Source organism: Genypterus blacodes, unplaced genomic scaffold (assembly GCF_046128005.1).
Source record: "Genypterus blacodes isolate CSIRO-AG114 ecotype Tasmania unplaced genomic scaffold, CSIRO-AGI_Gbla_v1 ptg000076l_1, whole genome shotgun sequence".
In the NCBI taxonomy this organism is placed as follows: domain Eukaryota; kingdom Metazoa; phylum Chordata; class Actinopteri; order Ophidiiformes; family Ophidiidae; genus Genypterus; species Genypterus blacodes.
In genome coordinates this window covers 4,448,932-4,459,486 of record NW_027466885.1, presented here as the reverse complement: position 1 = coordinate 4,459,486, position 10,555 = coordinate 4,448,932, and the positions used below count along the sequence as shown (strand labels likewise).

Here is a 10,555-nt window from a genome sequence, read left to right as displayed (position 1 = left end):
GGACAACACACAGAGAGACACAGCAGCTTTTCCAGCATGATTGCAGTGCTTGTTATATAACTGAATGTCTCCAGGGCTGATCTTCTCCTCCCAACCCACTGTCCCTGCGCACTCTCTCTCTCTCTCTCTCTCTCTCTCTCTCTCTCTCTCTCTCTCTCTCTCTCTCTCTCTCTCTCTCTCTCTCTCTCACACACACACACACACACACACACACACACACACACACTTGTCACGGGCAGGGCTGCCTCATCTGCTTCATCTGCCTCAGCCTCATCTGCTTCATCTGCCTCTGCGGGGATCGGCTGATGCGGTGATATTTGCAGCCCACATCTTTTCTTATTATGAGACACCGATGAAAGGGAATGCTGCATCGTGGAAGCATATGGAGTCGTTTTCTATGATGCTCCACCACGCCCCAACACCCACTGGCTGTTAGAGCTGCACGCATGCCTTCCTAGAGACTCTGGGAGTGGAGGAGTCATGGCCATGATTAATACTGCCTTAATCAACTCTCCTAGCAAGGTCATCAGCAGCCATCTGTAGCAAGTGGGAAAAGAAACCTAATATCAATCTAGATTCGAACATCCTGTTGTTACTCTGTGCTTACTTCAGCCCAATGCACTGGCAAACAACTTACTCAAGCACTTTCTACTCTCTATTCTTGTACAGCGTATTGCAAAGTGTGAAGTCTGCAGTGCTCTGTTCAGTTTCAGTGAATTCACAGGCGCCTATTGGGCTGTGAAAGCACCGGGGAACGCCAGAGTCTGGGCTTTGTGTTTGTGTCAAAAATAGCATCTTCTATGACTAGGTACTAAGATGAACTGTAGATGAATGGGAAGCTGCCTCATCATTTCCAGCGGACAAACACTTCCTTCTTCCCACTCTAGAGGGCAGTGGTGACCCATCTATAGCCTTGTATATCATTGGTATTATAATGAATAATGCAGGGCGCTCACCTCACTATCTCTTGCCTTCTGAGACCCAAGTTACACATCCAAGCTTACTGTCAGCATATATATGAGATTCCCCTTGCATTTGACTTAACAAAATATTACACTCTATGTATTTAGCTTTTGAGCAGTTTAATATTGTGAGGGCATTCATTTTGTATGTATCCCACAAACAGTTTCTTGTAAAAGAAGCAGGTTATGTGTGGAGATGCTGTTTGGATTGCTAGTGTGGAGCATGCAGGAAAGAGGAAAGGGAAGGATTGCAGACTAACAGTCCAGGGTTGCATATTGAGATGAAAGCAGCATGCGTAAGAAGACAACATCCGTTCCCCCCTCCTCGCCAAACAAGTTAGACCAACTGCTGACAACAATTCTGATGGAGGACGATGTTTCATTGTGTTGCACTACAGGAATCCCGGTTGAAAAAATGGATCTCTTTCTTGCTGTTATGGCTGCTCTTTATACTTTGGGCTGACGGCTGTTATGATTGCGCTCTTGAAAATTGGGTTCTGCAACAGAAGAGAAAGAAGCATCCTCCTATGAGGCACTCTGTAGATATTCATGTATTGATACTGTACAATTCAAGAGCTCCCTTGATATGTATTGCACACATTAGTTGCAGCAATTGTAAACATATTTTCACTGTTTCCTATGTGTAATGTTTTAATGATTTACTACAATTTCTGGACATTTGGAGATAAATACATCCATAACAGCCCTGTTCAATTTCCTTGCCACACATTTCAATGTACAATAACAGGATAATTGCATAGTACTTGTATAGATAAATAATGTATTCATATGTGAATAGACAACCTAAATGGAAATATCAAAGAAGATCAAAAAAGCGATACAATTGCAAATATTAAATATGTACCACCCGTTTTGACGCCAAAGTTCAGTTGTAATTACAGGCGCATGGGTAATTAGCATATATTGTAAACATTTAGAGAGCACATTTACATTTACATTAACATTTCACATAATTTACATTTACAATTATGCAATTCTGCAGTAATTCTACGTGGTGAAATACTTTGAGGAAACTGAATCCTGTTGTTTGATATGAATTTATCTCTGAATGTATGGTAATTGTGCTGAACGATGAAAAAAGGAAAAGGTTATAAGACATTTACAGTCTCGCTGCACACATACATGCAAACACACAGCCCTCCTTGTCTATCCCTCTTGCCTCTGTATCATTGTAACAGCATTCTCTTGTGTTCCTGTGTTTAGATGTCAAAATGTCCCCACACCAATGTCAGAGACAAATTCCTGCAGTCACAGTGGTGCCTGTGACTGACAGGCAGTGACAGAAGGCTTTGTTTGGACAGGGCTTACCCTGTTCCTGCGCCTCTGCTCCCGCTCGATCTGGAAGCGGCCAATCTCCCTGCGGTCATGGATCCTGGCGAGTAGTTTCCATAGCAGCAAAAGAGCCACACCCAGCGCCACAACAGAGGCTGATAGTACTGCGGTAATCAGGATCACGAAAGGACCTGGTGGGCATTTTGGAGAGAACACAGGCTGCAGAGTTGAGCTAGATTGACTCGACAATGTCTCGCTGCAAAAGGCAACTGAATTCACACAAAGACAACATAAAGTGATACTCGAGTGATCTTACACCAATTGAATTATGTAGATATGCAGCATTCATTTGTGATGTCCGTAGCATTTGAACTGTAGATCCCTGTGCCAAACATGTGTTATAGCCTCTAAAAGAGTAAACATGCTCACAGTCACCTCACCAAATGTTTCCGTCTGACCTTTGACCCTAAAACTTCTGTATGTCTTCAAGGATTTCTATCCTATTTCTATCCCACAGTGCCTTCTCACATCAGTTGGAAACGTGTGTATTCTGTGTTGCCCCATAATAACGTCAGGCAGCAGAGAATATACAGCACACACACACACACACACACACATACTGTACGTTGAGAGGAAACATTGTAAGCATGACTCATTGTGTCTCCATGTCAGTGGTTTGCACACAAACTGAATCTTTGCTTGGTGTTGTTTAGGGGATAGTTTGTATTTTCCTCTTGACTTCCTGTGGTTGTATAAGGGACCTTAACTGACAGTGCAGGTTCACTTGGGCAAACAGTTAAATCTATGGGGTCTTCATTAGGCAGGATCACATTTCTCTATTGCAACCCAAACTCTGAGATGAAGCATTATAAGATGATGTATGTTTACATAGCATAAATGCAGAGTAGCTAAATAGGTCTTATCATTAGAGCTGCATGAATGCGGGCAGTCATCTACTGTCTCCTGTATGCGGTAAGAAATGCTCACTGCAGCCCTCTGTGTCCAGCTCAATACACCTGCAAAGACCTGGCAAGAGGGGTACTGTTGCTAGGACACTAGCCTGCCCTTCCACTGTGAAGTTCAGGTGGGCACACCTCATCTCACACTCCCTTGGACTCCAGCCCAGTGTGAAGGCCCTACACAGAATACATTTCCCTGTGGAAAGAAGTGGAAAAACGTGCAAAACTGCAAATGTATTCAGAAAAAAAGGGGTAAGGACAGTAGGAGGAGATTACAAAACACAGTTCACCTGTATTCCATCACAGTCAAATGACAGGGCTGTGTTTATCAGCAGCTCAACTCTCTCCACAGAAAGAGAACACAATAGTTGATTGATATGTTATGAGCTAGACGCACAAAGAAGTAAGCAAGGGCTATAATTTAGTGGCCGGGGTATGAGTCATTAGATGTTAACACTGATCTGAACTAAACAAGTTCAAAAAGATGGACAAACTATGCCAACATGCAGCGATTTAAACAAAACTTGTCATGTTGTGTTAAATGGGCTTTCAAAGTCAGGGAACTCTTATTTCTTGTTTGACACATGAAGCCATTATTGGAGAAGTGTTATGCCTTGATAGAGGAACACAGTCTAGTTCTATTTCTGGAGTGGCTGTCCATGTCTTACCTATACCTTCAGACTGTAGTCCTTGGTATTGATTGCAGCCCGTAAAACGTATAGGTGGGCGATTACAAACGCACTTCCCCCAAATACTCCATTTCCTGCTCTCGTCTCTGCACATCTGCAGTAGAAATTAAATCTTGACTAAGGTGGAATGAGGCTTCGAATCAAAATTAATGTGATCAAGCTACTTCACTTACCTGCGTGCTCCGCACTCCAGAGTGCCGTTACCATGGCTACAAGAAGGACTGTGTGGGATCGTGTCTTTTTGACACCAGCACTCACATATAGGGCTCTGCAGGACCTCAACCTCTTCACTGCAGCCTTGGGGTTTAATAATAACATGTGGAGGAGTGTGTAAAGTAGTCACACACAGAGATGCTGTAAAGCTGACATTAAAGCTAACCTGTAAGTGGTGGTGGTGGTGTGTGTGTGTGCGTGTGTGTGTGTGGGGGGGGGGGGGGGGGGGGGGGGTTGACAGGGGTCCATAAGCACAAATGCACGACTAATGATGTAATCATAATCAACATCACGGCCAATTCAACTTTCAACTGCATATAGCCACATGATAGCAAGAATGTCACGAAGAATGAAAGTCATGCACACACACACACACGCACACATGCGCGCACGCACACAACCACACACACACACACACACACACACACACACACACACACACACACGCACACACACCTCGTCACCGATGGAGACGTGAACTCCTCCGGGTGTGTGGTCCTTACAGTATCAAGTGTGGGAGATGTGAACGCCTGCAGGCTGCTCTCTGTTTTCCATAACTCCAGAGGTTAGAGGATGGAGTCGATAGCACAGTTAACCTCTTAAGATGAAGAGGTGTCAGCAGGCTACAGGCATGGTGCTGATAACCTTTGTAGGAAGGCGCCTTCTGCCTCGCTTTCATCATAGGCTTCATCTAATATCAGCGGGATGCTGTGGGAGTCGATGGAGAGAGTTCTGACAGCACATTCAGGGAGGATACTTCCAGAAAAAACATACATGTAGGAAAACCTTTCACCTTAACATCATCAGTATCCCCAAAGGGATAGTGTGTGTCTGTAGGTTGTTGCCTTTGTAATCAACAAGATTAATCATAGAAACGGGGGATAAGACTCTCAGTTCAGGGGAGGGGAGGGGTTGCTCACAGTAACTCTGTCTTCTGTGTGTTTTTTTGCTCTCCGCACGATCATAAGCTGGGAAATAAAGGGGGATAATGGCGCAGTTTCACTGTCATTTGTCTCTGCACACAGAGTGTTGGAAGGAAAACAAAGATCTCAGGAGAGAAAAGTAGCCCTTCCTAACTTTCACACCAGCAAATCTCCTCACAGGGGGGTGGAGTTCGGAAGTTGGCAAATTACGTGCATAGACAACCCTGAACTGGACGGTGGGGTCTTCATCTCCAATGTGTCATATGAAGCATACTGAGCCAACAAAGGAAAACCTTGAAAACCTGCTTCTCCCAGGTGCTCAGAACCGACACCTGCCTTCACCTGCAGCATAGATACTGTGCATCAGTGCTACCATGCGTTTGAACGACTCTCCATTCCCTTCTCCCATGTAGTTGCTGTTCTACAGAATTCCTAAAATACATAATGCATGAAGCAAGTTCTCCACTGTGCCACTTTTCTATCATTTGGCAGGCAAAACCTTAAGTGCAGCCCCTTTGTAAAGCTTAGTAGTTCGCTTGGTTTGTATTCTGAGACCAGGCATCTCTGTCATGACATTTGGGTTTTCATTTACAATTTGCAAAAAAAGTTTATATTTTCATAATTTGGAGAAGGTACTTTCAAGTCAAAAGCTATTTTTCTTTTAATTAAATCAAGTCTTTCAGCTTATTTGTCCAAATCTTTGTGTGCTTGTGGCCTCCTGAGCGACACAGGATCTGATCCGCACCTTTGTCCGTCTCAACGTTGCTGCATTGTGAGTCAGTGAAGGAGGAGAGAGACGGAGAGAGTCGAGACGGATGCAAACTGCAATGCACAACACTCAATATATATGTAATCAGTATTTAAGCACGTTCTCCCCTCCACGCTATCACTCTCCCCATCCTCCCTCCCATCTAACAACTCCATCGCTCCTTCATTCACTCTCTCTGACACACTTTCCATTTCCTCCAAATAGATAAATAAGTACCACGGAGCGACATATCACATCCATCCATTTTCAGCCTTGGGTGGCCATTTATCCAGACAGAAATAGATTAATAATGTATCTATATTCACTTCACTTGTCAACTGCCTGGGCTGCACAGAAGTCAACAACACTCTCATGAGGATAATGAGACGGCTATATGGATGTTTAACACTGGGACAATAACAAACGCACACGTCTGTACACAAACACAGGCAGATTAAGAGATGAAAGCTTCGGTTTGGTTTACTCCACAAACGCTCCAGCTGTTTCCCATCAGGCTGTACCTGTCAGAGACTTTTCTACCCTGGGAAGGGTGTTGTTCAGTCTGACCTTTAAATCACTGTCTTTGACTTCTGTGTGCAGCACCATGGACGTCCAATTCACTACTAAGATTGCAGAAGGGAACAATTCAGCACGCGCCACAATGCCAGCTCCATAGGATAAATATGCTGACGTGCTTAAAACCAGTGTGATAGCTTGTTCAGCTGAGCTGGAGTGGAGCTTTGGTGTTTCTCTGTGAATACAAGCAAACGATATCAAACTTTCATCTAACAGTTCAAGCATAATTATAAAAACATCTGAATATCCTCTGGTGTCTTGTTTGACAGTACGATGACACCCAGTTTGCCATCTCCAGCAAAGCGGAAACCACCACCGTCATATTCCTCCAGCTCATCAGCCTGTCTGCTCCTGGAAATAAAGAAAGAGGACATTTAATGGCCAATGATCTAATGTGACACATGTCTGCTTTCACGTGATTATCACACCGCGTGGCGGAAATGCTGAAATGAGGATGATTTCAATGAAGATGGAGTAGTAATACATCATGCCTTTGTTCAGTTCAGGGGTCAAATATTAACATTGTTATCATTATATTATAACCGTCTTATCTGAGCATTTTCATAATGACTTCAAAGCACCCACATCACATTAGCGCAGTTTCCCGCAGTGTGCTTTGTATTCTGCACTTTCCTCTCTCCACTTCCTCCACTTTACGCCCACTGGAACAAAAACAACAATCTCTGTATTGCGGTCTTGCTCCCCAATGTGTGTCCTTACACTGCCTCCTGCACAGAAGCCCTAAACAAGGCCATCCAGCCCTCCTTCTGGTGAGTCCAGGTGAGTGGAGGTCCACCCTCGACGAATTCAGCGAAGAGGATTCTGTTGGCGATCACGTTCAGAGTACGGCTCTCTTTTCAGGGAGGCCATGAGCATACTGCCTGCTGTGCTGATGTACGCCATCACAGCCTCATCCACAAATGCACCAAAGCCTTTCAGAGTGAGAATGAGAGGCACCGGGGTTGATAAGGAGGGCAGCAGAGGAAGTGTAAAGTTTAGAAAGGTGATTGTATGTCTGAATGGTGGAAAATAAATGAATACCGATGAGTTGTCCTTGAGCAAACCTCTCAATCCCCAGTCGGTGCAGTTTAATGGCCACAAGTAAGATTATTACTGTACTGGGCAGCTCCCAGGTGTGTATGTGTATTTGAGTGTGTGAATGTGTTGCAGGGCTGCAATTAATGATTCACTGCAGATTAATGTATCAATGCAATAAATCAGTTTTACTATTTGTTTATGTTGTTGTGTATGGATAAGATGCAGTGTGGAGCTGGGTGACATATTGGTGATGTTGTTGTTTGGTTGTTGTTGTCCTTTAGGGTGGAAGGTGATCTTCAGAAGGACGGTGGAACCTCAGGGGTCCCCCAGGCGATCAAAGGACAACCCCGCCTCAGCAGTGTCCTGGCTGTGTCACTGCGTTCCCACATGTGCTGACCCACTTCTGGAAAATTCTTGACACAGAGTTCGAGCCCCGAGGAAAGCATTTCACGCTGACAAGAAAAATGAGTCGCTGTCGAGGAAAACCACGAGACAAACACACACGAAGATGCCGAAGTCAGGTAAAATATTGAAAAACTGTAATTTGCATTTATTAGGGAAATGAATTAAAGTGATGCAGGTTATGAGTGACACAGAGGGAGCGCAGCACTGAAAATAAGTGCGTTGTGTGTGTGAGTTAGTGTATCTCTGCACACAGCAGCTGTATCAGTTAGTATGCAAATAATGTAATTAAAATAGACGCGTACATTCAACACATCACTTTTATTTATGCTGAGATGACACATACATCTGTTACTTCTAACAGGACTGTTAAATACGGAAGTATAATCAGTGTCTGCTCCCTTATTACGTATCACACGTCAGATGTCATATGTTACAGGAAGTGACAAGATTTTCTCTTTTCACAACATAACAAAATGTGTTACTACACCAGTAACGACTCGAGTCTATAGTGGGCAGAAAACCACCATCATATCCTCTGGGTGATGTTCACACCCTGGGGGACTTGTTTGGTTGATGGAGTAGCTTGAAATCACATTTACGGAAATTGGTGACAATATTAGTGTGACAAAGACCAAAATGTTGGCTGACCATGTTAACTCAGTCACCACTTCAATCTGTCAGAGATTTAACGAAGCCGTCCATGTTGATATCGACTATATTATTGACGGCGCAAAAAATAAATCAATAACTAATCGCACTCTGTCTGATAGCTTCTGATACCCTCTGATAAGTTCTGTGGTGAATAAGAAACATTAACATCGACCGTTGCATGATTATTATGCGTAACGTTATATTGTAGCCAGCTAAGTGAGGTGTCAGATGAACTTGTCAGATAGGAGTGAACTTTAGGAAAAAAGGAAGGAAAAGTGAAAAAGACCTTAGAAGAGATTGAAATCATGAATTATTTAAACGTCTGAAACCGCCGAAACGCAAACAATGCAGGCCGAGGGCTGTGAGCATTTCGAGAGCTGACTACATGCATAAGGAAGAGGGTCTGCTGGAGAAGCCTGCATGTAAACAGGCATACACGAGCTGTGTTCATAAGCACTCCCCACCTTGGTTCAGTCTGGTGTGTCAGACTGCAGAGCTTAGCCGAGCGTCTGTGTAACTATAGCCATTCGGCGGATGCTCATCCGTTGACTCCCAAGTCAACTGACATTGGAAATTCATACAACTTAATTGCGTCAAATCAAAAAGGTCCCCCTCTTACATAGACACACTTCACCCAAATGATGTTTACTGCTGTTCTACTGCTGCTAACTGGACTGCAAAGGAAACCTGACCTGACAAAGAAAGCTGGAACCGTTTCTGCAGCTGCTCAGCTCAGCAGAGCATCGAGCACAGCGTGGGGGGCGCTACTGTAACCTCTCCACAGCCTTCGACCCCCCTGACATTGGAACTCCTGATGCGAATGATCTGGAGCTCGAACAGAAACAACCAAATAAGTGTGAGTTTCTACCTCTAGAGTTTAAGGCAATTTTGCTGTTATACTCATGATTCATCACCAAAAAGCTGCGTTGTAAATTTCTGAGGCAACTGTGAACAATTTTGTATCCAACTTACCTCATACCTTCATGAAGAGGAGCTTTTAGAGGCTATAACATGTCAAAGACCCACAGAGCTGGTAAGAAAATGCCAAAAATCTCAAAAATGCTTCATCTTCCCGATAAACCAGTGTTAGTGAACACCCTACTACGATCTGCATCCTGCCTGTGTAGTGCCTGACAGAAGCAAATACATGTTTACCTGAAGCCGAAGTGACTCATCATGTCTGAATCCACAAACAACAACAAAGCCGGTGAGCACAGATGAGACGAGAAGTGCAAATTGTGAGCGACGAAAAAACAGCTCGAACGCAGGCTACGATCTAAATAGAATTTCTGAGTAGGAAGAATAATGAGACAGTTTACTTTTATTGCATCCTCAATGAGAAAACTATCGACCCCCGCTTCAGCTCCTGTGGCGTTGGATCTTCAGCACAATAACAGGACAGCGGCAGAGAGCGGGCTCATCTGAGGAAAAAAAAAGGACAGAAAGCAATTTACTGCCTAAAAACACGGAGCGTTCCTTCCTTTCAAATCATTAAAGGTGGAGTGCGCTTGTAATTGCTGTTTAAGGAAAATAATCTCCGAGTGTGCAGCCCACAGAAGCACCCAATATTTAATCCACTGGGTGTTTGGATGATTCAATGAAAAGAAGAGAGGCACTTTCAGGCCCGTACCTGGAGGGTGAGAGTGGCTGTGATGGAGATGCAACCATGTGGAGACAGAAACAGGAAGATGAATGGAAGGTGTATCCTCTCCTCTTTGGGGGAGGGATCACACCTTTACTCTATAAGTCCTCTGTCGCCTCTAAAGTACACGATTTCCTCACACACACCCACTGTGAACAGGACACAGGCTGGGGCACGCCAGCAGCTCCCCCGCCTGCCTTATCCTCCTTCTTAGAGCCGCGAGTGGATCTGCCGGCTTACGCTTCAGGGTCTCGAGAGCCAAATGATCACTTCAATTGAGTTGGAAGATAAAGAGAATAAGTCTGCTGAGAGAAGCCGGCGTTAGAAAGTAAAAGCTATCGCCAACAATCGCTGCTCTGCTGTTTGCCCTCACTGACCACTGCACGTAGCTAAAGCCACTAGAGAAAGACAAGATTGACCCGTAAGCCTAGCAGTCAAAAGGAATTCTGAGGATGT

General features: G+C 44.3%; 1 pseudogene; it reads right to left on the bottom strand.

Annotated features, from left to right (window-relative positions):
• Window positions 1–1,360: 1,360 nt before the first annotated feature.
• Window positions 1,361–9,878, bottom strand: LOC143006989 (integrin beta-1-like; annotated as a pseudogene).
• Between the last annotated feature and the right edge of the window lie 677 nt (window positions 9,879–10,555).